Genomic DNA, 27,817 nt, shown 5'->3' on the forward strand with positions numbered 1-27,817 from the left:
TATTACTTTCAGGTGTACAATATAGTGATTCCACACATCACCCGGTGCTCATCGCAAGTGCACTCCTTAATCCCCATCAACCATTTAGGTCTTTTTTGGGAAAAAAAAAAAAAGTCTATTCAGATCCTTGACCCATTTTTTTTTTTTAATTGGGTTTTTGTTGTTGTTGCCTTGCTGTTGAGTTGTATGCATTTCTTATGTGTTTTGGATATTAACCCCTTGTCACATAAGTGGTTTCCAAATATTTCTCCCATTATATAGGTTGTCTTTTCATTTCGTTGATGGTTTCTTTTGCCATGCAGAACTTCCTAGTTTGATGTAGTCCCAGTTACCATTTTTATTTGCTTTTGTTGCTTGTTTTTGTGGTCCGATCCAAAAAAAAATCTTTGCCAAGACCCATGTCAAGCAGTTTTTCCTCTATTTTCGTCCTAGAAGTTTTATAGTCTCAGGTCTTCCTTTCAAGTCACTAAACCATGTTGAGTTGTTTGTTTTGTATGTAGTATAAGATAGGGGTCTAATTTTACTCTTTTGTATGTGGCTATCCAGTTTTCCCAAAACCATTTATTGAAGAGACTGCTCTTTCTCCATTATGTACTTTTGGTATCTTTCACAAAAATTAATAAAAATATATGGTCATGTATGTGGTTACTTCTGGTCTCTTTATTCTATTGATCTATATCTATTTTTATGCCAATATCATACTGTTTAACCCTACCATTTTGAACCAGCATTTGATTATTCTCTCACTTCCTGGAATATTGACACGGTCTCCTGCTGACACTCATGACATCTGCCCCAAGCTTCTTAAGGAACTATGTTCTCAGAGACAGCCCTCTCCTTAAGAGGAATACTGGTATCAAATGTAAGGATAATAAGTTGCCCATTTGATTACCAAAACCTAAGAATAAGAACTCCCTCTAAGAAAAGAGGGGAGAAGAATTCTGAGATGTAAAGGTGATAAAATTTCTTCTGCAGCGTGTTCTTCTAAATAATCTACTAGGCAAAGGGAAAGTATGTAATGAAGTCTCTCGACTGTTCCGGTGGAAGGTTACTACTAGTATTTGAAAATGTGTCTAGCCAGTTAATGAATTTTAAGTGGCATAAATATCTAAATACTTTTAAAAACAAGTACTCTATGAAGAGGTTTCTTGCCTTTTGGACAAGAACAAAGGGAACTGGATTTAAATGTGGAAAAAACACAAAGATTCATTGACTGTGTATTGACATCTACAAAATTGTCTAAAATTATAATAGGCAAAACATACATTTCTTATTTTCAGAATTTTATTTCCTAAAGGGACATATTAGAAATACTATAAATAAATTTATAGTTAGAAGTAAAAAACCAAAGATAAATAAAAATAGTAAGAAAAAGCAAGTGGAAGTCAAGAGAGCAGACTAAAGGTCAATAGCAATCATAATCAGATAACAGAACTATAAAGAATACTACCAAACCAAACCCTTCATCATCCTATTCCCATTTCCCTCAGAGGAACAAGTAATAGAAGATTTTTTTAACCTTGGGTCAAATACAGAGTGTCATACTTGAGGGTTATCCTGGGCTCATTTTTTGTTCTTCCTCTTCTCTTCACTCTTACGGGTTCAAGTGGGTCCAAAGACCATGTGCAAAAATAAGACTCAAAAATCAGCTCTGTATCAGCTCTGAGCATTAATACAGAGAATTGGAAGCTAAACACCTCATTGAAGCTTTGTGAAATATCTTAATGCAAATTACACCATAAGGACATAAGTTTAACTGAAACAAAAGTTCATCCACTGTATTTGCACCGTGTGCTTGTATTAGATTTTTTTTTAAGATATTTCTTCCAGAAGCAGAAGGCTTTCAAATAAGAATAAACTGATATCACATTTTCTGTTTTTAACACTCACATACATTTCACAGCATTCTCCTTTCTAAGTTGTTTTGTTAATTACACACACTTAGTCATTATGATTACAAAATCATAATTATATCTAAGTGATTTGACAGTGGCACATCCCCATTATGAGAGTGTGAATTCTGAGCTTGTTTTCTGAACTATTAACCATCATTAGATAGGAGAAATTGCAGTCAATTTTCACTATGTTATCCAATGTGTCACTCAAGGATTTAACAAATGCTTAGAAATGTGCTTAGATCATAATCTCAACACCAATTTCTTTGTGAAATTTCATTATATCAAAATAAATACAAGCCTGGGCATAAAATACTTATGCTTATAAGTATGCGAGGTTTTGACGCTATAATTAAAGTCTCTTTCATCACATATTTAACACACAATTTGTGTTCATGAAAAAGTTAAGGTCTTGCAAAGAATTCCTGGCTTATTTACTAAGGAAAAGAAATATTCCAATTAACTTGCAAAATCTGATTATTTTGTTTATATCTTGGTAATCGCCAAAGCCAGAAAAATAGATAAACCTTCAATAAACGTAAGTCTATTTATACATGCAGGTTTGATGAAACTATCAAAAAGTTTACATCATATACAGTTCTAGCTTAAGAAATATACAAAACCTTACCAAAAAAATTAAGTATGGCAACTAGCATTGTAAAGAGAGCCCTTGCTTTTCTAACCGTACTGTGACATTAATTTAGAAAGGCAGGTAACAGACTAGTAGAGCACAACATGATCTCTTGGTAATTTTTGGTAAGAGAATTCCTCAGGTCAATGTTTAAGTGTAATAACCCCTTGCTCAAATGAAAGCTCTTGTAGATGTCCAACATTTCAAAGATTTAGAAGGTAAGTTGGTTGGTTGAACAAATGATAGCCAAGATAATGCACTTTGCCTTCCCCCTCCCTACGCTCCTCCCTGAATTCAGCCTACGGTTTCCAAGACCATATTTAGAAAATTTCTAGTGAAGAGTACTTAGTATTTTAAATCAGTGTTGATGTGGGGGTGTCATGGTCTTTCAACAGCACACTTGTTAGCCAAAAAGAGGAACATGTTTCTTGTACGGAAAATCCAGTAGGAGTCTCCGGAATTGGACATGTGATGCCATTTCTTTATTGTCTGGGTGGGTAACAGTGCCATCCCAAGACCGTGCTATGATATTTTACATTATCGCCAGCGAAGCTCTGAATTGTTGGGTTAGCGACAGACAGCAACTAAGAAATTATCTGTTGCTGCTCCCCTGACAGCACGTAGGAACTAAAAGTGGCTCACCAGTTTATTCATTGGGTAGCTTCATTTTGTTTGATTCTGTGTTTAATGTCACACTTAGAAAAAATTGAATCATTGCATTTTCATTATTCTTAAAAGTACGTTGGTTGCAAATTCGATAAAACCACTTTACTGCTCTCTGACACTGCATGTAAAGTCAGTAGGAGAAGGGAACACAATGCTACTGCTCATTATGGGCTATGTAATGAAAAGAACCCTAAATCCAATGTAAGGCTGTGTAATTTGTGGAGTCAAATAAAGTTCCTTTAGTGGGTAAAAACAAAAATCAATCAAACTACTTGTTTTCTGAGTGGACCAGATGTTTATATAATAGTCCTCGAAGTATACCTCCTCTTGCCAACATACAAAGGTATCAGCACCTTCCTGAGACAGGGCTAGCTAGCAAATACAAGAATTCACCTAACATAGGACATAGCTCAAATATCACAGCTAATAGGAAAAACAACAAATTGTCACTCATTTAACAAATATGTGTTGACACCCTAATACAGCATCAGACATTGTTCTAGACAAGTGGGACCCAGCAGCGAACCAGACAGAAATGTTTTCTCTGGTAGAGCTTATATTCTGAGATGAGACAATGATAGACATAGAATAAGAAAATTCTTTGATATAAAGAAGGTGTTAAAAAGCTGTGGGAACAAAAAACAAAGCAGGCTCTGAATTGGCAGTGTGTGAGGTGGGGTAAGATTTGCAATTTTAAGTAAGAAGGTCAAGGTAGTTCTCCCTGAGAAGGTAGCATTGGTAAAAGACTTGGAATGAGAATGGGGAGTGAGCCACACCGACATCCAGGGGAAGAACATTCCAAACAAAAGGAACATCCAAGGGGCCGAGGAGCATCTGGGTGCTCAGTCAGTTAAGTGCCTGCCTTCAGCTTAGGTCATGATCCCAGGGCCCCAGTGTCAAGCCCCATGTTGATGTCAGCCCCTGCTCAGCAGGGAACGTGCTTCTTCCTCTGTCTCCCCACCACCACCAGCTTGTGCGCGCTCGCTCGCTCTCTCTCTCGCTTGCTCACTCTCTCTCAAATAAATATTAAAAAAAAAAAGGGAACAGCCAATGCAAAGATGCTAAGATAAGAACCTCACCTGCCTGTTCATAGAGCAACAAAGAGACCCATGTGCCAGGAGAAACAGGAGTGACAAGAGGTAGTAGGAAATAAGCTCTGAGGCCTGGCTCTATATGAGGTGGCCTCCCAACTAGCTTTCCACTCCATGCAGAACCAAGTCTGGCCCCTGTTTCCCTACCTCACCCCTACCTAGTAGCAGTCAAATAGAACTTCTCTATCTCTAAGTACCCTCTGGACACCCTCAGAGTATATAGCAGTTTTAAGACTACTTTATTTTGAAAATGGATATCCTCATTTAATTTTATTTTTTTTTATTTTTTTAAGATTTTATTTATTTATTTGACAGAGAGGGAGACAGCCAGAGAGAGAGGGAACACAGGCAGGGGGAGTGGGAGAGGAAGAAGCGGGCTCCCAAAAGAGGAGCCTGATGCGGAGCTCGATCCCAGAATGCTGGGATCACACCCTGAGCCGAAGGCAGACGCTTAAAGACTGAGCCACCCAGGTGCCCCCCTCATTTAATTTTATTTTGCTTGCTTGCTTTTGAAGTATTTCCTCTAGTACCTTAGATATTTTGTAGCCAGTAACTTGGGGAACTCAAGTCTGCCATCTAGTCATAAATACTAAGCTAAGTCATATGAAATTGTCATGTTTATAGGTCAAAAATCAAACATTGACACCTTCAAATGATTTGACCTAATAGAGGTATTCTTTAATTACTTTCATTACATAGTAACCAGAAACATATATGGCAAATATTTCATAATATACATGGCCAAGACTGCTAGTTGCCTATGCAGTGGCCACTTTTTCCTTTCCTGGTAACAGAATCCTAATTTTTTCAAGATAACACAACCCAACACTACAAGATCATAATCCTGGCCTTCCTTGCTGCTAGGTGTGGTCTTTGACTAAGATCCATGCAATGACGCATACCTGGAAGTGCTGTAGGGACTTTCAGGAAGATTGCTTATGAGGAACCTACTGGACTGGGAGGTTCTTGGTTGTTGCTGTTTTCTTTCTTTTTTTTCCTTTTCCCTTCTTCCCCTCCCTTTTTCTCTTTCCTGCTTCCTGGAATGTTGTTAATGTGACGACAGGAGCCACAGCCGCTCTTTTCTATCATTGAAGATAAAAGCCACAAGTAAAGAGGACACGAGGAAAAGAGATAACAGGATATCAGAGTTCCTGACGACCTGTGGAGCTTTCACAAGTAGCCTTGGACTAATGATATCCAGATATCTTCACAGAATAAATTAACCATTATGTTTAGGCCACTGGTATTTCTATGTTTTTATTCCTCGATTATGTGAAACCAAATCTAATTGTGAAGGTATACAAGAAATCACCTTTTTAAATTTATCTAAAAGTGGTGAAAAATAAATCATTTTAAACCACCCCCCGTTTGTTCCAACAATTAGTTATTTATATAAGAAAAAAACCATCTAGCCATCTGGAAATGTATGAGCCAAGTTAAGTTTTTAAATTTTTGTTTTCCTTTGGAAAATATTTTTAAGTCGTGGTATTTTAAGTTTGTGATTTCACTGTTGGTCATTATCTTAATATTAAAGGTATGACATAATTTATGAATTACATAGATAAAAGCTTTAATATTTCAACTTACTCTGCATGAAAATATCCAAGTTTTTTCCTGAAAAATGAATGTTATTTTTTAATTTGCTTTACCAAATTTAATTTTAACTAAGGTTATATAGCACTACAATTTAATAAATGTTTCTGAGTAACATGTGGCTACTAAGATTAGAAACATTACAGCAAAATTCAAACATTTTTGAGAACTGTTTACTATAACATTCTAATCTTTAAACTATTCTTATGTATAAGCCACTGTGGAGAAATTTAATGTACATTTTAGTGCTTCTAATGAATATTTTAAAAGACAGTAAAGGAGTAATAAAAATACAGATTTCAGAACATGTATCAACATTTATACCTCAATAAGCCAAAGAATAATTATAAAATTTGAAATAACTTTGAAATATTTAACATGCTTGCAAGTTTTAAGGTATAAGAGTAAAATGGCTCTCATGAATTAAAATAATGAGATTTAAAAACTCACATTAAGACAGTCATTGTCTCACTATTTGAATCCGCAGCTCTCAGTTCCATTCTGGGAAATGATGCCATCCCTTATAGTTCTCACTGGTCAACAGTGAAATAAGAAGAATAAAGACAACGTAGTGAGCTTTTAATAAAGCTGACCTAATTCAATTTAAAAGAATGTCCCTTATTCTGAAAGGATGCCCTTTGTTTCTGATACGCTATCGATCACAGATGACAGTTCATTGTTGTTGCCTTTTTTTTTTTTTTAATGTCCTTAGACTCTACTTTTGGTAACTTTAAAACAAATTTTGGAACCAGTCTCTTAAATCAAAAAGTGAGAGAATCCGTAATTTAAGCGATTTTTTATTTTTTTCATTTACTACTTTTTTATATTTTCCTTAGAGATTATGTCACAACAGTAACTTATAACATATTTTCCTTATAACTGAATTTTTAAGGTAGTCATTACTTGGAAACGAACTCCAAAATAAATACCATAATCTTCATTAATCTCCTATAACAGCCATGTATTATATTACTCATATGCATTATAAAGGAGAATCTATTGTCCATTAATGCCCAGATTTTTTTTTTTTAACTGATCCAGCCAGGAATGCAATTTAGAAAGTTTCAGCAAATGACAATTACTTCTAAATATTTTTTGCACAAATGTAAAAGTAAGAAAGAAATGTGACAATACCATTTCTCCTTACTAACTTATGTGACTCCTTGAAATATCAGACTATCAACTACAGATAAAACATGGATTTCCCTTTACCTACAGAAATAGTAATTCATGCAATAAGCACTTTATTACCACAGAGACCAGGTATAATAAATGTGAGAACATATTTTCCTTGTCTATAGAGATGGAAAATTTGTTCTTTGTTCTGCAAAATGAGAAGCCTAAATCAGAGCTGTCCAACAAAAGATATTATGAGCCACACATGCATTCTTAAGTTTTCTAATTGCCGCATTAAAAAAAGTATATTCTTAGAACTAATTTCAATGTTTCCTTTTAATTTAACCTAATATATCCAAGTCTTCTTTCAACATGTAAGCCATATAAAAACTATGACAAATTCCATTGTATATATGGACCACATCTTCTTAATCCAGTCATCTGTTGAAGGGCATCTCGGCTCCTTCCACGATTTAGTTATTGTGGACAATGCTGCTATGAACATTGGGGTGCATATGGCTCTTCTCTTCACTAAGTCTGTATCTTTTGGGTAGATACCCAGTAGTGCAATTGCTGGATCATTGGGTAGCTCAATTTTTAACTTTTTGAGGGACCTCCACACTGTTTTCCAAAGTGGCTGTACCAACTTGCATTCCCACCAACAGTGTAAGAGGGACCCCCTTTCTCCACATCCTCTCCAACATTTGTTGTTTCCTGACTTGTCAATGGAATATAACTCAGCCATCAGAAAGAATGATTACCCAACATTTGCAGCAACATGGATGGGACTGGAGGAGATTATGCGAAGTGAAATAAGTCAAGCAGAGAAAGACAATTATCATATGGTTTCAATCATTTATGGAACATAAGAAATAGCAGGAAGATCGGTAGGAGAAGGAAGGGAAGAATGAAGAGGGGGTAAAGAGAAGGGGGAATGAACCATGAGAGACTGTGGACTCTGGGAAACAAACTGACGGCTTCAGAGGAGAGGGGGGTGGGGGATTGGGATAGGCCAGTGATGGGTATTAAGGAGGGCACATATTGCATGGTGCACTGGGTGTTACACGCAAATAATGAATCATGGAACATTGCATCAAAAACTGGGGATGTACTGTATGGTGACTAATATAACAAAATAAAAATTATAAAATAAAATAAAATAAAAAATAATAAAATAAAAATAAAAACTATGACATATTTTACAATCTTTTGATACTAAGTCCTCAAAATTCAGTTGTACATTTTACACTTAAAGTGCATCTCAGTTCAGACCAGGCACATATCAGTTGCTCTATCACCACATTTGGCTGGAAACTCCCATATTGTACAGCACATGCCTAAAGGTGTATTATTCTTAATCCTGACCTAATTAGGATACAGACCACAGGTCTGTGATTTTGTAACTCTTATATAATGTAAGATATAAAACCGAACTGGAACCCAGTGTTCCCACCCATGTGGACTCTTCAGAAGCCTGCAAACCAGGATTAACCCCAATGACGAGGAATGATCCATTCACTTCCCATAACTTTAAAAAGTAGAACCAGTTTTAAAATAATGAAAACCCAATTTACATATTATTCCTAACATAAATACAGGAAGATAAACTAGGTAAGACAAATCTGGTATGAGTTTGAGGACTGGTAAGAATGAAGTTCTCATCTTGGTCAACTTTGAGCCAGCAAATGATCAGACAAAAAATACTCATGAAATCAAGGATATGGGTGAGTGGGCAGGACTCTATAGTTCCTCAGGGAGACACACTCAAGTGGGAATCATACTGCCAGGCTTGATCAGTCATATCATTTCACACGGACTGGGGCCATAGGAGTGATTAAGGGCCAATCCTTTCACAACATAAGGAAATCCTTGATATTACATAGACATGTTTCTTGCTGTGTCTTTGGGCTGACCCAAGGCTCAGTGCTGCAGGTCTGACGATAACAACCATAGGAGAGCTTGCTCTTAAACCAGCCACTCTAAAAGACAGGACTCAATTTCCCCCACAGACTGCTTGTTAATTGGAAAGGGAAAAGAAACAACAATGCAATGAAGGAGCCAGAGAAAACTCTGGTCAGGCAATCAAATTAGCATCCCCCATGAGGGGCAAGAGGACACCAGCACCTCCAAATGTGATGCCCTGAGAAAGATCCATCATCACTTCCATGGCACTCTGGGCAAGAATGCATAACTTCAATCTAATCATGAGGAAACATTAGACAAACAAATTAAGGCACCATCTATAACGTAGACAATATGCTTCAACAATGTCCATGTCATGAAAGACATGGCAGAAAGAAAGTCCATGTCATGAAAGAAAGGCAGTTGCACAACTATTCTAGATGAAAGGACAGTGGATGCAACGTGTGACTTTGAGCAGGATCCGGCACTGGAGGGAAAAGCTTTGATGAAGGACGTCAGGATAAGTGACAGAACTGGAATATGGATGGTAGAGTAAAGCATTGTATAATATTGAATTTCCTGATCTTGATAACTATAAATAATTACATAAGAAAATATTCTTGTTTTTAGGAAATGCGCACTGGCGCATTAAAAACTGAAGAAGTGATTAGGGGCGCCTGGGTGGCACAGGGGCGCCTGGGTGGCACAGCGGTTAAGCGTCTGCCTTGGGCTCAGGGCGTGATCCCGGTGTTCTGGGATCGAGCCCCACATCAGGCTCTTCCGCTATGAGCCTGTTTCTTCCTCTCCCACTCCCCCTGCTTGTGTTCCCTCTCTCGCTGGCTGTCTCTATCTCTGTCGAATAAATAAACAAAATCTTTAAAAAAATAAAAAAAAAAAAAACTGAAGAAGTGATGAGCACGGAGTAAGGTATAGAATTGCTGAATCACTATATTGTACACCTGAAACTAACATAACACTGTATGCTAATTATACTGGGAATTTTTAAAAGAAGTAAAGAAGTACGATGTACATGACCTACATTTTTGAAAAGAAAATATGCGCGCGCGTGTGTGTGTGTGTGTGTGTGTGTGTGTGTGTAGACACATGGAAGGGAGAAGAGAAAAAGTAGTAAAACAAATATAGCGAACTCTTCACACTTGGTGAGTTGGGTAAATGGTGTTAGGAATTCTCTGTTGGGTCTGTTTCTCGGAGAACCCCAAGTAAGAGAGTCCCCAGGATATCAGACAGTCACACGGCCGTACACCTACAGGCTATATATTCTAATATCGCTTGCAGTGAAGTATGGCGGTGTGACTAAACTTAAAATCACTAGGATAAGAGGAAGTGGTAGACATAACTTCCAGTCATTTCCTGAATTCTTTTCTGCCTGGACTTCCTTTTCCCTCCTTCCTACTGGCTGGGAAATGCCACTAGACGAGCCACCACTAAAGTTTAACTTAGGATGGCACTGCTACCTCTCCAGCCCAGATCACTTAGCTCTGGACTGTTACGCAAATCAAAGCTTAACTACCTCTTTCTAGTTTTAATATCTTTCTTTGTTTTAATATCTTAGCCTACCATTAACTTATAATGTTTCATCTTGCTTTGGCGAACCCTACTATAAAATAATGTTTGACATCTTAAGAATAGCAATAGGAAAAAATGCCTATTTTGGAAGAATATGAACATTCTGCATATTTACGGCTTCTGTAAGAACTAGAAGTTGTAATCTTCCCCAAAAGCATTCCTGCTAATTTTTCATATGCAAGAAAATAAATTTGCCTTGCTAAGTTGAAGTTGCATTTAAGCCAAAACATACAGGCATTATGTTGCAGGCCTACCTGACCAAAGAACAAAGCTGCCTAAAATGAGTGAACTTGTTAATAACACAGGAAGAAGGAATACAAGAATTTCACTCTGTAATATATATACACAGAATTACAACTACACTGCTCTTCCCCAGATATGATGGTATGCCACATGAAATTGTAATTTTGCATGTGGCAGATCATTATGATATAGTTTACCTCTGCTCAACAAATCACACTAAAATAATGATAAACGCAGTAAATAACGGTGCATTTGAAGAATAAAAGTTATTTTTCCAGTAACTACAGGGAGAAATAAGGCTCTAATCAGCCCTTTAAAGATATCATATCCTAAATTTCTGGAGATAAATAATTATTTTGAAAGTATCTCTATATCTCAATAGTGCTTTCTTCAAGGAAGGTACTAGAAAATATTTTAACAAATTAATTTTTCATATTTGCTCTTAAAATGCACACAAATTTCCAGTCTTATTAGTGAATATACTATGCTTTACTTTAAACGTCCTGCATAAAACAAAGAAAGCCAACAATACATTTAAGGCTATATAAATACACGTGTGTGCACACGTGTGTATGCATTAAGTCGCAAGGCAAAAGAGGCTGATGAGGTTTGAGGGTTTTGACTCAGACAACCCAAAGATATACAGGAACACTCCAAAGGGAAGATGACAAGGTTATTTTTTTTTTTACAGAAATGTCAATAGATTAAATTTGGAGTCACTCTGCCTTAATATAATAGTTGTCATAAACAAGGAGGCGTGAGTTATCAGCTGTTCACATAAGCAGCTTTAGGGAATCATGGAAAAAAGATTAAATGGATATAAATTATAATCCAAGCTCTCCATAATCCTAGGGTTTTCAGTCCCAGATTTCCACAGAGCCTCTGGCTGGGCCTCACTGCTGACCTTCACCACAATAAGGACTTTGGTGCTCACCTGTTATTCCTCAGGAGAGTAATACACACAAATGCAAACACAAATTCATTGTATTTTCAACCCATTTTTATAAGGCTTTCACTTTAAGAATCAATAAAAAAGAAGAAAAAGCATCCCATTTCCTACTTAGCTCCATAGGCACAGGAAAGACAAATTTCTCATACTTGGACATTGTACTTAATATTTTTCATATTCAGTACCCAATTTCTCTGTTGTGTATGTGCACTGTATGTAAATATATACAAAAATATAAAAATATTTATTTATATCAGGTTCTTTTTCCTGCCTACTACATAACAATCCAAGATTAATAAATAATTCAATGGAAAACACTAGCATATTTTACTATATTTAGAAATGAATTTAGATAATTTTTTAGATAATTTCTTAATCAAATCACAGATTATGAGCTTGTGTATCATAGGCATCTCTTCCAGAATATAGTGTATTATTTTAATTTCCTAAGAGTGAATTTTTGTACTCACTTCATGAAGTTTACTTATATACGTGAATCATATCTGAACAGAGAAACTACATTAATGCAAATATAAATTCCTATTCCTTGAAACGACTATTTTAGATTATAAAGTAGAACAAAGACCAGTAGTTTTAAAGTCAAGCTTTCTAGATTTGAACCCCAGCCTTCTCATCTATTAGTTGTGTCACTCTAGGCAAGTTCTTAACTGCCTCCCCTCGATTTCATCTCTCTCATCTGAACAAAGGTCACGTTAATAAAATCTGCTTCTGTTTTGAGGGTCAAATGAAATGAGGCATCTCAATTAGCTCCAGAGTTAGTAAATTCTCAAGAAGGGTTGGCTATTATTATTCATATGTTTGCCTTATTATTTCCACACCTAGAAAATGAAGATCTATTGTTACATTCAATCAAAAAGAGTTATGCACCCAGTCTGCAATGGATTGAACGTTTGTGTCCTCCCAAAATACACACGTTGAAACCTCCATCCCAACGTGATAATACTAGGAGGAAGAGCCTTTCAGAGGTGCTCGAGTGACCAGTCATGAATGGGATTAGTGCCTTTACAGGAAGAGTCCAGAGAACTAGTTGGTTCTCTGCTCTCTGCCACGTGAGGACACCAGGAAAAGAAAACCACCCCCAAGTCAGGAATCGGGTCTCTCCAGACACCAGATCTTGGACTCCCAGCCTTCAGAACAGGGAGGAATAAATGTTCGTTGTTTAAGCCAGTCTATAGTAATTTGTTTCAGCAGCCCTAACAGACTAAGACACCATCCTACAAACTGACAAAAGAGAGGAATGTCTCCGTCTTTATCACCACTGAGCAGAACCAAAAAGAGCCAATTATTATATATGTACATATATAATATTGCTGTGTGAGATAAAATATATTTTAAGACATCCAATTTGTCTTCAAGGTGCTATGCAGTTGAAAAACAGTGCATATAAACGTCTACCTTTAGTTTGGGGCCATTTTACACGTAACCCTGTATCAGTGCTCTGCAGGAAACGAAAACCTCTTTTCGTGGTTGCTCACTCCCACCCCGTCCTAAGAGCCTTTGCACGTGGGATAGTCTTGGTGTTGCTACACCCTTCCTTTCCTTAATATTCTACTTTAAAAATCACACCCTAAAATACTCTTTCCAGAATAATTCATTTGACTCTTATCACTGTGCAAACCTTATCACCCTACACCCACGGGCTCTCTTCTGAGGTCCTTCTACCACAAGATCATGCCCCTCACTCACCCAAACTGGAAAACTGAGTCATTACCCCAGCACACTTCCTCTCCAAGTTCAATCCAGTCCATTGCCAAAAACTTTCAATGAGCCCTTTCATATGAGCCCTACCTATTCAACACCTGCCCTCAGGGAAACTGCTATTATTAAAGTATTTTAGGAGTTTGTTCTTTCCTGAAACAATGAGTATGTTCTCAGTTTCTTACCTTTCAATGTAGGTCTCATTTTTTTTAGGTCTTTTGTTTTGGGGTGTTTGGTAGTAAATGTATACATCACAGCAGTGGTTGTGTGATTGAATTTAGATACTTATAATTTGCATTTCCATCACATCACTAAAGCACTGCAAGAAAATGATCAAAATTATTTAATAACAAAGTAGTCTCTGGTGCTTAAGCCTTCTTATGAATAGGAGCTGTTATGGGTCAATTCTCAAACGTCTGTTAGCAAGGAATCAGCCTATCCTCAAGCACATTACAATATGCCCTTTCTTGTTAAGTTGGTAGAGATCTTGCACACAAAACTGCTTAATAGTCAACTTTCCATTTGGATTTGGATTTTTAAAAAGAGATGGGACTATTCCTAGCCATTATATCACCCAGTACCTATCTTGGGTGAAATTTTGCTTTGAAGAAGTGTTTGACCCTCAGGCGCAGAAATTCAGAAAAGTTAATATTTTGTAACTGACATGAAGAGTGTCGTGGTGGTTTACTGCAGGTTGATAATTTTAGAGCTGTTCTCCTGCACAGAGTCCATCTCCTTCTGCATGAGTATCATTTATAGCTTCCAAAATGCATTTGAATTCAGCAGGTTTCCTGGAACCCCAGAAGGGATTCGTTACATTTCTTTTCCAAAGTTAATGTCTATTTGCACAAAAATATAATTCCATCACAGCTTCCAATCAGAGACAATAGGAGAGCACTGTGGATGTCCAGTCTGAAGGTTTCCTATCTGAGTAGATCATGAGGATGCAGCTCCACGTTCATTGTTGACCTTTTACCTCTTATCGCAGAATTATACACACCACAAAAGAACACACAAGCTTAGAAAAATCATCTCTCACAAAGATGCGAGAGCTTATCTTTCAGAGGACAGATCTTGTGATGTGTTTTGTAACAAAACACCATCAGCCTTTTCTTCAGAGTCGAAAAGAAACCTCTACACAGATTCCGATTCCAATGATGGAAAGTACTCTAAAACAGGACTATTCCATTTCTACTCTACATAACTACTACAGCTCCCCCTTTTAGGGGACTGAATAAGGTTGGCAGTCACAACACTTTGCAACTCCTTACAAATACGGAACAATAGCAAGATGAAAGTGTTTAAACTGATGATTCCTAGATGAGCCATCCATCCCCAGGCCCCAGAGCAGGACTTATTTGGGTTTCCTAAACTTCAGTCACAGAACATTAACAGAAGTGAAGGACATTATGGTCATTTATTCATTCAGTTGTCCTTTATTGATGGGGTGACTATATATCCTGGTTTGCCTAAGATAGTCTCGTTTATGCCTATTATTTTGGTATAATTATCAATAGCATCTCTTCAAAGGGCTCCTTTTGGGTAATAAATTATGTGGGAACCATTTTAACAGAGGGCAAGATATATGCCAGGTCTATTTTAGGTTTCAGGTAATGGACAAAAATCTGGTCAAGGAATAAAATCCTTTTCCTACCTCAAATCATGGAAGCAGTAGTCTCTCACATAGGGGTACAATCCCGGGTACAGTGTAAGGCAGGACCTGACATGCTCGGGCCTTGTCAGCAGAGAGTCAATGAACACCAATACAGAAAAACCAACCAGGGTCATGTGTGTGAAGAAGCCAAAGCAGCTAGAGGCAGACTGGGATGAGCCTAGCAGAAAACTACTTATCAGAGATAAAAGTCTTTGTCTTGTCAATACCCTAGAGATGATGGGTTAGTATTTAAGGAAAGAATCACACTGTAATTATACCTACATGTTATTAGTATCTCATTTCGTGTATTTGTGCTTCCATGAAATACCCAACATGCACCTCAGCTGGGTCATCAGTGGTGTTTCATTACTTCATTTCAAAGATCTTCCCTGCTGCTTGTTTTCCCGTTAAAGTTATTAAACTCCTAAATCCTTAAATGTAGGTCCATGTTTAAGCTCAAATCAGTAAAGCATTCTTCTCAGATACCAAAACAGGCCAAGTATGCAGCCCTCAAAAGGCAAAACGGACACTGACATTTGAGTGCATGTCAGGTCCAGAGCCATGGGAACTCGGGCCGTTCTATGAGGAGATCTAGAAGGATAGTTTTACTCCTAGACCCTTCCAGTAGGAGTAGCTGTGTCCTATAGTAGGAAACACAGGGGGGGTTGCAATCAGAATATATGAACTTGGGTCAAACATACAAACAAAATGAGCCTAATCCAATTTGTTCCCACTCTGAATATCATATTCTCTTGGAGAAAATGCAGGTGATAATCATACCGCTTTCATAGGGTTATTTTTAGGATTAAATGAGTTAAAGTATAACAATGGCATAGAAGATGCTGGCAATGAATCTAGGACTGCTACTATACCCTCATTTTCTTCATCCCATTTCTAAAACTCCCTTCGAGTTGGTCAGATTTCAAATGTTTCAAATCTATTTCTTTCTTTGCTCATTTACTTTGTCAATACTGGCATATAGGCAAAAAGAAAAGTGGGCATGTCAGTACACGCAATTGTTTTTTTTTTTTAACCACATCCCGTTCTTTTTTTGTTGAATCCAGTTAACTCTGCCCTTGGGTTTATTAATGATATAATTAATGACACTTGTCTAAACACTTCACTTCTCAGCTATTTGTTTTATTGCCATGAGGAAAGAACCATAGTTTATTTTTATCTCCTTGCTAAGAGCAAAGATTTTTCAAATAATCAAACCAAGCTAGTAGGGTTCTGTAGTCTACGGAAATCACATCTCTTTTCTGAGAAGCACTGTATAATTAGTGACTGCTCGCAAAGTAACTGATAGTGAGTGTATTGATTCATACTGTTCATGATTATCTGGCCCATATTTCATTAAAAATGATATCTACACTTCCTAATAAATAGTCTTAGGGTCTTTTTTATGTTCTATTCTAAGAAACATCTTTTTCCCCCCAACTTTTGAAAGCATTCACAGTAGAGAATGAATTTTTAAATAAGAAATCAGAAGTTAGAATTGGAATTAGAATTTATCATTCAGTTCAGTATCTGAGAAAGACAATAATTCCAAGCCACTCCTCTTTGGAAGACAAAAAACTCCATTTCACAAGCTTCCTTTCTAGACTTACTTAACCAACCATTAGTACTCAAAGCCCGAATTTCAGGAATGGTTGACAATCTATACTCAGCTACTCTGATGCCAAGCTCTCAGAATCCATTTTTTATTATTTTTCTGAAATACTTAGTGTCTTTAATACTTAGTGTCTGGTTCATCCTTAGCATTTCTGTAGGAAACCGATGACCAAAGTCAACAATAACATTTCACAGATGTTACAAAATCATTAGGACAGTGACACAATTATATAATCACTAGTAACTGGATCCCAAACAGACCATCGGAACCTCCCTATGTTGCTTTATGCCTCAGGCACCATTATAAGTTTACAGCTTATACTTATTAATTACAGTTATTCAGAAGTATCTAGGAACTGATACTAAGCTGCAAAGATATAACTGGCAATAAGAAGCCTGAGATAAATTTGAAGCTAGAGTTAACAAAGTTACAGACACACTATAAACTTTGGTTTTCTTCATTTATATGTTCAGTCACCCATTTATTCAACAAATATTAAAACACCAACTCTGGGCCAAGCAACATTTTAGATTATAAATCTATTAGGATAGATTGGTTAGAATTTCTGCCTTCAAAGAGCTCATATTCTAGCAGATAGAGACTAACAATATACATAATTAACAAAAAAAAAAAGTATATAGTACCTGGGAAGTTTATAAGTGCAATGAAAGTAAAAATGAAGGGAACCAAGATTGTGGGATGGAGGATGGAAGAAATATCTATTTTTTTACTCAATGTTTTCTTGCGAGGAAACAGCTAATGCTTAAAAATCACTAATACAGAAGGATTTGCTTCTCTTAAATGTTTAGGAGCCTTTACAGTAGAAAATTGTCCATTTTTCTTACTATCTCTTAAATGTGTTCATCATTGAAGTTAACAAAATATGCAGCTAAAACAGAAGAGAGAAAGAGAAACGTGTCATCTTAAATCTGATGTTACCTATTTAGTTCCAAAGGTGAGGTCACCTCAGTCGTATCAGTAAAATTGTGTTCTGACACTGTACACTAAAAACAGTATCTAATTCCCCCAGGTAAAGCAGCTGCTGCCTGAGAACAGCTGTCAATCTAGTATAGAGCAATTTATTTCAGCTGATGTCATAACTATGATAGGTTCAATAATGCTCCCACATAGCTGTACAATGTTTATTTTGTAGGTCACTGTTGCTTTTATTGAAGAATTACGTTTTGTTTTACACGTCTCTAATGACTACTGTTACCAAAAAATGGGTGTTAACAACAGCAAGAAGATGTTAGCCACTAATGCAGTCATCAAAGTAACATGCATATTCTCAATCTCTCTGCAACACTGCATTTGTTTCTCATTTAGAACTCAATTCAAGAAACAATAATTGAATGCTACCAAATGCCAGGATTCTTGCAAGGTACTGTAAGGAATATGATGAACAAACTCATGTACCCCATCCTTCAGGAGGCACCCCTTAGAAGACTTTGCAAAGTATATAGCCATAAACTTAAAAGAGGTCTGTATTTGAATATACATGCTAGGTATTTTGAACTGTATTCTGATTTGGTCCTTGTTAATTAGCATTTTCTAGATCTCAGATTCTATCACTCCAACTTCTTGGGACTGTATTTTCATTTGCTTCTTTTTCCCCCTTTGAAATCACACGTGCAAATGTGAAATTTGCAACTGTGAATCAGGACAGCTCAAGAGATGTGCTCACATGCAGAAAAGGCAGGTGGGGCACATCTTTGAAAAGAATGTCCCTGAGGGTTCTAAAGAGCCAGCATTTAGAAGAAGGAACCTGATCATGGTCTGGCAAGGACCAGAGCATCTACCAAAGCAGAGGATCTGAACTTTTTTTGTGTCAGGAATTTAATGCTTTAAATACATGAAACAAAATACATAGCATTATCAAAGAAATCAATGAAATAACAGATAAAAATTTTTATTGTCATATAGTAATGTGTCTTATTAATGCACTACATTATAAGTAGCAGCATATAATGCCTATAATTTCACAGCAGTGCTGAGTGCAAATAATATTTTGAAATGTCTGCAACAACTATGATGGGATATAAAAACATCTGCAATTTAGGGGCATCTGGGTGGCTCAGTCGTTAAGCGTGTGCCTTTGGCTCGGGTCATGATCCCAGGGTCCTGGGATCAAGCCCCCCATCGGCCTCCCTGCTCCACTGGGAGCCTGCTTCTTCCTCTCCACTCCCCCTGCTTGTGTTCCCTCTCTCACTGGCTGTCTCTGTCAAATAAATAAAATCTCAAAAAAAAAAAACAAAAAAAAAAAAAAAACAACTCTGTGATTTCTATTAATGACAAATTCCCGGGTGCTAATAGAGTGGTTTGTTGCCTTCATATATATAATAGAAGGACATGAAAAATTTTATAGGTTGTACTTTACTGATTATGAAATACACTGTCACCCCACTACCCTCCATCACTGGCCCATGGTAGAGACCAAATTCCTATGAAGGCTTAGTGTCATTCAGCAGTTTAATTGGCCAATGCCTGACAAAAGCAGCCTCTTATCACCCTCACACATTTCCCACCAACACATCAACCTCATTATGCCCCTCAAACTTCCCTGTCCTCAGTACCACTATGCTCCTGAGAATGTGCACTTGGAAAAAGAGCTCTATTTACCAGTATTGGGTCTGATAAATGCAGCACCATTAACTGTCATTTTCAAAACCACAAAGAGCATAGAATACAAAACATCACTGCAGCCTGCCAAAAATACACAAAATACAGGAGATAGCATCAAGACAACTCTATTAAGACCTATGATCGCGTTTAGATGGTTTATAACGTCAAGACACTATCACCCAATTGATGCATTAATGACGGACAACAGCAACACAAACAAGGGAGCTCCCTGAGTTCTGTTATTCCGGGAGTCAGTGGTGAGGGCTGGTGCTAAAAGAAAAGGAATCATGAAAACTGTCAACAAAGGCAGGACATCTGTTGGGAGGCAGGCAGAGAGCCTGACTTTGGAGCTCAAGTAAGAGCAAGATACGCTGTTTGATCCATGTGTCGGGATGGAATCCCGTTCTCTTCAGTCTCTGGGGTAGTTTCATCAGTGACTCCTGCAAGGAATATTTATCAAATGACAAAGTAGAGTCACTCACTCACTCACTGAAAAGAAAAGAACCAGACATATCATGTACATTGGAAACATTCTAGATCCACTCAGGAATGTTAGCAACATACAGACCCCATGAACACAGTAATGTCAATGCCAGCTGTTTTGCTGCTGTGTGGAAAAAGTGCCCTTGAGGGCAAAAAATGGCAGGAGTGCCTTTTAAGCACCTACAGGGGACAACAACTTCCACAAGAAAAGAGGTGGGAGAAGAGTTGGAGAGGTGGACCCACGGTGCTTAAGGAAAAGATTCTCACAGAGGGGTCAAAGCATGGCTGCATGATGTACCCACGGGCATGGGGTCCTTGGCCATGGGTCCCCAATACCTCAAAGCTGCCTGTACCCTAGGTGTTGGTCCCAAACAAAAAGCTATAAAGTTTCCAAGCCCCATTATGAGCTTGGAAAATGGGAACATCTTCTCTTTTTACTCAACTGTAAGATTCCCAGATTCTGGTACAACCTCGTAAGGAAGGAAACTGAATTTTCTATTTAAAGGAAATAAATCTATCAAAGATTTCTTGTTCATCCAATGCTTAAAAATATTCTTGCCAGGAATTTTTGATAATGAGGCACCTATTTCTGCCTTCTAAAACTGAACAATTTAGGCAGTCATTTCAATGAAAACAAATGTAGAAGTCCTATGATGTGTGAGTGATGACACATGAATGTTAGAAAACCAGATTATATAAAAAGACTCTGAATAAACCTAAAATAACACCTTCAAACTTATTACCTGATAATTTTAGATATATAAACAAAGTTCTTCCAGCTCTACAGTTCTACTAGTAACTCATTTTTAGTTTGAAATCCATATATATATATTTTAAATTCATTCCGTAGTGTCTTTGAGCTCAAATAATTCCCTTTGGAGCCAAACTTCCCCTCAGATATGTGTGAAGTTATTGTTGTATCTCAAGATTTGAGTTGAAATTTTTTTAAAGATTGTATTTATTTAGAGAGCAAGAGAGAGAGAGAGAGAGAGGGAGAGTGAGAAGGAGAGAGAGAAGGTGTAGGGGAGTGGGGGAGCAGAGGGATAGGGAGAAACAGGCTCCCCACTGAGCAGAGAGCCAGGCATGGGGTTCCATCCCAGGACCCTGGGACCAAGAACTGAGCTGAAGGCTGACACTTAATGTACTGAGCCACCCAGGCGCCTGTTGAGTTGAAGTTTTTAATGTGCAAGGATGTAAATTAAGATTGCACAGATATTTTAAACAAAGTAAAACAAAAAGAATGATGAGCTCTTCTAACTGGTGTAAAGTGGTATCTCAAGGTGGTTTTGATTTGAATTTCCCTGATGGCTAATGATTTGGAACATTTTTTCATCTGTTAGCCATTTGTATGTCTTCATTGGAAAAGTGTCTGTTCATATCTTCTGCCCATTTTTTTTGATTGTTTCATGTGTATTGAGTTTGAGTTCTTTGTAGATCTTGGATACTAGGCTTTTATCTGTAGTGTCATTTGCAAATATCTTCTCCCATTCCGTGGGCTGCCTCTTAGTTTTTTTGACTGTTTCCTTGGCTGTGCAGAAGCTTTTTATCTTGATGACCAGGCAGGAAACAACAAATCTTAGAGAGGATGTGGAGAAAGGGGATCCCTCTTACACTGTTGGTGGGAATGCAAGTTGGTACAGCTACTTTGGACAACTGTGTGGAGGTCCCTTAAAAAGTTAAAAATTGAGCTATGCTATGACCCAGCCATTGCACTACTGGGTATTTACCCCAAAGATACAGACGTAGTGAAGAGAAGAGCCATATGCACCCCAATGTTCATAGCAGCATTGTCCACAATGGCTAAATTGTGGAAGGAGCCAAGATACCCTTCAACAGATGACTGGATTAAGAAGATGTGGTCCACATATATAATGGAATATTACTCAGCCATCAGAAAGAATGATTACCCAACATTTGCAGCAACATGGACAGGACTGGAGGAGATTATGCTAAGTAAAATAAGTCAAGCAGAGAAAGACAATTATATGGTTTCAATCATTTATGGAACATAAGAAATAGCAGGAAGATCGGTAGGAGAAGGAAGGGAAGAATGAAGAGGGGGTAAACAGAAGGGGGAATGAACCATGAGAGACTATGGACTCTGGGAAACAAACTGAGGGCTTCAGAGGGGAGGGGGGTGGGGGATTGGGATAAGCTGGTGATGGGTATTAAGGAGGGCACATATTGCATGGTGCACTGGGTGTTACACGCAAATAATGAATCATAGAACATTGCATCAAAAACTGGGGATGTACCCTATGGTGACTAATATAACAAAAAATTTATAAAAAATAAAAAAAGAAAAGAACGATGAGCTCATTAAACCAGACAGGAACTGATGAGCTCCGTCTTCTTTCCTAGACTGAATCTCAGAGCCAACGGTCATGTGGCGACGGTCACTGTGACCAGAGACACATGTGAGCCAGAGCCTCCAGCTAGGGCAGTAGCTGAATCCGCACCAGCACCCTGACCCAGACAACGTCAGGATAAATGATCTCTTCCAGGAAAACGGAGTATCCAGGAATGTTCGTAGAAAAACTGGCAGAACCCAGAAATACTGTATTTGGGAGGTTTTTAAATTCCGGCTCACCAGTACAAAAAACCAGACAAACTTCTAAAACATAAATGTGACATCAGAAATTAGCAAAAAAATTGAGAAGATGGAAAATGAGAGCTAATGTTTTCCATTCAGAACAGCAAAAATCACTGCATAGAATGAATGAGAAACTAAAAAAAAAAAAAAAATCAGTGGGTTTGGGGATGAGAGAAGGGAGCTTGTGGTGAATTCCATTTTTTTCCCAAAATAATTAGTCTCTTCCCTGTTATAAGATTCTATATCTCCACCTCATCGATGCCAGCCTTAGTTATGGGTCTCATGTGGCTAATGAAACTCAATCAAGGACATGAACCCCTCCCAAAAAGAAGCATTAAGCGCCATGTTCTCCCGTGCCTGTCATGAGCTCATCCTGCCCAGGTAAGGGCTGTGTCTTCAGTCTGGATCCCGCAATGAAGCGGACACCAAGCAGGATCGCAGTTGATTCAGGGTAAGTGGAAAGCAGGAATAAGAAATAAACTGGCTTTCATGAGATACCAAGATCTGAGGTTAGTTGATTTACTGTAGCATAATTTAGCCAAAGCTATCATGGGACTGATAAGATTCCAAGAGCAGAGCCAGAGAGCATATTCCAGTAAAAACAAATGTACTGCAGCTACTTGTTTTCTCCATCTCAGAATCCCAATGTAGACACGCTGCTTCATCTCTGAACCAAAAGAGCACCCCCAGGAGACAGCAGCAGACCAGTACTACAGGACACGGCCCAAAGTCAATGGCTTCTGCATTGCTTAACCTTTCTGGAGCACATACCTATAACTTTTTATTCCATTAGCTTTTAGAGCTCTCGTGATTTGACCATCTAGCACTTCCATCCTGCTGAAAGCAATAATCTTCCGGTGTTTGTAAACAAGAAGATTTTCCCCTTTTCTGTTACCAAAGAGTAGAAAGCGAGAAGAAAAAAAGGAAGGTAGTGAAAGAGTCACAGTCCACATACTCAGACACACACAGAGTGGAACTTCATTTTCTGCAACAATTTCATCTGTGTTTAACCTGTAATTGGGGGGCTCTTCTCTCACTGGATCAAGCCACAGTTCTGAAATCTGATATAGGCGTTTGCTAAGGAAAGCCTGGGGAGAGGTCCTAGGTCATCTTAGAGTCCCCACAATTTGTCGCTGAAATATTTACCAGACTGGTCCTTAAGGCTCTTTGCCGTTTGTGAGCAGAAGAGGCTTCTGTGGCACATATCCAACGAGCCTTCATGGGGCAGAGTCTACACCTCTTTGCCTAGATAAACCCTACAGCAGTTCCAGCTCGAGGAATTTGCTGCCTCCCCAAACGAACTACTTGGGCAACAGGTCTCTCTCTGCTCTCCTTACACTTGCCTCCTGCTCAGCTGGGAAGTTCCAGCCTGAGAGAATACCCTGCTTCCTTTGTGCTTGGGGACTTTTTTTTTTTTTTTTTTTTTTTTTTTTTAAATAGCCAGGCAACTTCCACATACTTTCTCAGGCTTAAGTTTCTCAAAACAAATGTCGATAGAATCACAGTCAATTTCGGTTTTCCATCCGGCCCCCATCTCCTCTGAGGCAAAAGGAAGGCGGCAGATAATTTGGTTGTCTAGGAAAACAAGCAAGGACAGGAAGTAAATCTTCTAATTAATCTTCTGATACTACTTCCTCAAAATTACAAAGTTACTGTGGTAGGCAGAATTTCTAGAAATAGCCCCTAAGATTCTATAACCTTATCACCGGAACTTGTGAATATAATGAGGTATCACTCCTGGGGTGTGTGATAGGACATGGCACAGTTTGCCTTATAAAAGGGAGATTTTCCAGTGAGGCTGTGTAATCACTTCAGCCCTTAAAAGCAAAGAGATTTTTCTTGCTGTGGCAGAGAGGAAGTCAGGAGACATTTAAAGTGAGAGAAGGACTTGTGGCACAGTTGCTGCTTTGAAGATGGCGGGACCCCAAGAAGCTGAGGGTGTGCCCCCACTGAGAGCCAGCAAGCAAATGGGACCTCAGATCTATAGCCCCAAGGAACTGGGTGCTGCCAACAACTTGAATACACTTGAAGGCAGACTCTTGCCTAGACCTCCAGGTAAGAGGCCAGCCCAGCCAACACCTTGAATTTTGACCTTGTAAGCAGAGAATCCAGTGAGCCCACCTGGACTTCTGACCTATAGACTTGTGAATAAATTTGTGTTGCTTTAATTAGCTACATTTGTGGTAATTTGTTACACAGCAATAAAAAATATAGCCATATTCCCTGTACCCAACTTCACTCCTACAAAATAAGGATCACAAATTCTCTAAGTACTATTAGTGATTCTTCAAGGACCATTTTCCCTCTTATTCAGATTGTTTAACTAATAGTGGCTGCTTCCCTTATCCTTCTTTGAGCATTAAAATGGTATTTATTAAACCCATATAGTGATTGTTTTCTTTTTTAAGCTCTCCATATGTGCGCGCACTCATTTTATATCCTTGCTTGGGCTGAAACAAAAATGGTAATTTCATATGGCTAATCTAATAAACTACTTTGTCAAGGACGTTGGATTTTCTCCAATGTTGGAAAATATTCTAACTCTACTAACTCTGTGCTTAGAGATCTGAGGATGTGGTTCCCCTTCATAATTATAGAGTTGAGATTACAAAAAAATTTTTAATCAATTTTCACCAATGGTACCCCTCTACAAGATGTACTGTGATCTGATTGCCTTTTGAGAATTCAATTTAGAAAATTCATTACTTCCTTAGCAGTTTAACTCTATAAATCACAAATTTCAAGAATTACAGGATATACTTCAACTTGGAGTATAAAGCAGTTCATCTTACTTTATAGTGCATTTTGCTCTTTTTAAATATACCTGAAAAGGTAACTTTTTTTTTTTTTTTTTTTTTTTTTTTACAATTTCAAAATACTTGAAAAAGTAACTGATTGGTGTGGCTTCTGATTTTTAGCCAACAATAAAGTATAAAGGTCAAAATAGCTATTTCCATCCTAAGTCACTATCATACACTTACAGTTCTTAAGCACCCCTTCAGACAGGATTTTTAGTTTTCATCTCCTAAAAAGGGCCAGCATTTGGAAGGAAGTACCTCATTCAAGGAAGTTTTAAAGGCTCCAAAAGCTGTATACTATAACTCAGGGACCTATCAAAACGCTAATATGCTGTAAAAAAAAACCCCACTTTTTGATTCTTGAAATGTTACTTCTATGTAATTCTGAGTCCCTCCTGTCAGTTTCTCAGCAATAAAAGCATCACTAAGCTGTCTTCACTGAAGTTTTGATCTTTAAAAACATGTCTTCAGGACACAAAGCTCAGGCAGTATTCCATCATACTCTTAATGATTTCACGTCTGGGCACTAGCTAACATCCTCCAAAGACGGTTGTAATGTCCTTGCTGGATGGCTAGAAACGGGTTGGTTAATACACAATTAGACAGTGAAGTAGGTCTTTGACAACGTGATTTACGGTGAACAAGGCAGACCCTTTTCTCTTACAGATTACCAAAGAGTCGGAAACCTCACTGCCTTGGCCCTTTTTCTATGAAAGTGTTCACTGCCAAAACTGAATGGCTGAAACCAGAAGCTAATATTCTTTGGGGGATTGCAATTCCTGGGAAACAGGAGTAGGGAAAAGAAAAGGAGGCAGGAAAGGAGGGAGAGAAAATGGTGGAGACTGTTACCAAGTTACTCCTAGCTTTCCACCAAATGTAGTTGAGTGCTCAGTCTCATGAGAGGTCTTCACAAAGGAAATATGAACTACTGTTTGTCCTAATGGTCCACAGAGACATGGAAGGGGCAGGATTTACTACGGGCTCATTTGCGCCATGAAACACCAAGTCCCTGACACTTCCAGGTGGCACCACACCATCCAATCTGGTGGTCCCTAGAAGGACCCCAAGACATCAGTGGCAGCACCTGCGGTGCTTATCAGACACCTGCTAGAAGAGGTAAGTCAGCAGGCAGGTGCAAATTCAGACATTCCCCACCTTCCCCACAGAAGCTACTTGGGCTCAGCCTATAAGCACATGAAAACTCAGCAGGTCCCATGGCATCTGTGCCTCACCAGCAATAGGGAAGACCCAGGGAAAAAGGGGAGAAGCTCTTAGCAGGACACTTGAGGGAAAATGACACCAGGTCATTACGAGGATGACCTGAGAACATGAAGACTTGAGAACTGCGGCCCCCAAAATAAGACAACGGTGGAGTTCAAGGACCCTCCCTCTGATGAATACTGAAACTGCCCCTTTAGGGTCTAGAATGATGCAGCTGGTTCCAGGCAATATTCCTGGCGAGTCATCCATAACATCAAGCAGAAAATCCTGGCCAACGCCCAGGGATTTGATTAAACTGATACGACATAGTTTACCTCTTGTAGAACTCAGATTCTCGCTCATCTTCTTCCAAGAAAAAAAAAAAAAGAAAGAAAAGAAAGGTACTTAATTTCTCCCCTGAGAGAGGATACACTTATTCCAAAAGGTGACTAATTTCGGTCACCAAAAAAGACTAAAATGGTTTGCACATGGAGTTCTAGTCCCCACTACTACAGCTGGTCCCAACACTGTAATTAAAGCTTATTACTTCCCTCCTCCACTAGCCATTCTATGGCGCCTTTGCCTTCAGCCAGCACTTTCACTGGTCTAGGCTGTTTATCTGGTGAGGTGATCCAGACCTTTATCACCAAAGGGTCTGACCCCTCAGTCCCTTTGTCCTTATCAGAAAATGATTGTTACAATTGTCCATTTATAGTTACCACTGAACAAGAGTTACCTCTTCCCCCTTATGTATCAGGAGGGAGATTTATATTTTATATGAGAGACTTTCCACTATACACACACACACCCCCCCCACACACACATATATACACACACACACACCCACACACAGATATATATACACACACACACACACCCCCCACACACATATATATACACACACACACACACCCCACACACACACACCCACACACAGATATATATACACACACACACACACACCCCACACACATATATATATTTATATATTGCCTAGCTCCCACCATCATCACCACCAGCATCAATAACAAAATTGCATTGTTCAAGTTAAGAAAGCCGGAGCTATCCAACCCAGTGGTCCCCCGAAGTACAAAAATCAAACACGTAATTGTTTAACCATAAGCAACTTTGTCGTAAGAATTGGTATAGCCTGCTTCAGAGGAATATTAAGTTTTTATACCTTACTTGTTAGATTTATAAATACTACACTACAGCATCGTCGTGAAACCATCTCTAGAATTCTTACTGTAGTATTAGAATCCAAATGAAACAATGTCATGCTAATATCTTCAGGTTTCCCCCCCACCCCCCAAAAAAATAGTTTAGATTGAATATAAGACTTTAAACAAATATCTGCTGCTACAATTCCATAGTAAGGTGAGAATTCATCTTTGCACACCCAAATACAAGAAATAAGGACAATAGTTTTGTAGAAATCCAGATTATTTCCAAGTAAACCATTA

The 27,817-nt window shown here is 38.3% G+C and overlaps 2 long non-coding RNA genes across 6 annotated transcripts in view; both read right to left on the minus strand.

Annotated features, from left to right (window-relative positions):
• LOC123793426 (uncharacterized) overlaps positions 1–27,817 on the minus strand; it is a 384,501-nt gene that overhangs the window by 226,591 nt on the left and 130,093 nt on the right. The window lies entirely within an intron of this gene.
• On the minus strand, positions 127–27,195 carry LOC148107137 (uncharacterized). The gene is made up of 2 exons (XR_015723109.1): positions 6,327–27,195; positions 127–5,897 (listed from the first exon to the last, which is right to left on the minus strand). It is a non-coding gene; the product is annotated as an uncharacterized LOC148107137 (long non-coding RNA).

This window comes from Ursus americanus, chromosome 35 (genome assembly GCF_024610735.1).
Source record: "Ursus americanus isolate L20-20 chromosome 35, mUrsAme1.1.p, whole genome shotgun sequence".
Lineage (NCBI taxonomy): Eukaryota > Metazoa > Chordata > Mammalia > Carnivora > Ursidae > Ursus > Ursus americanus.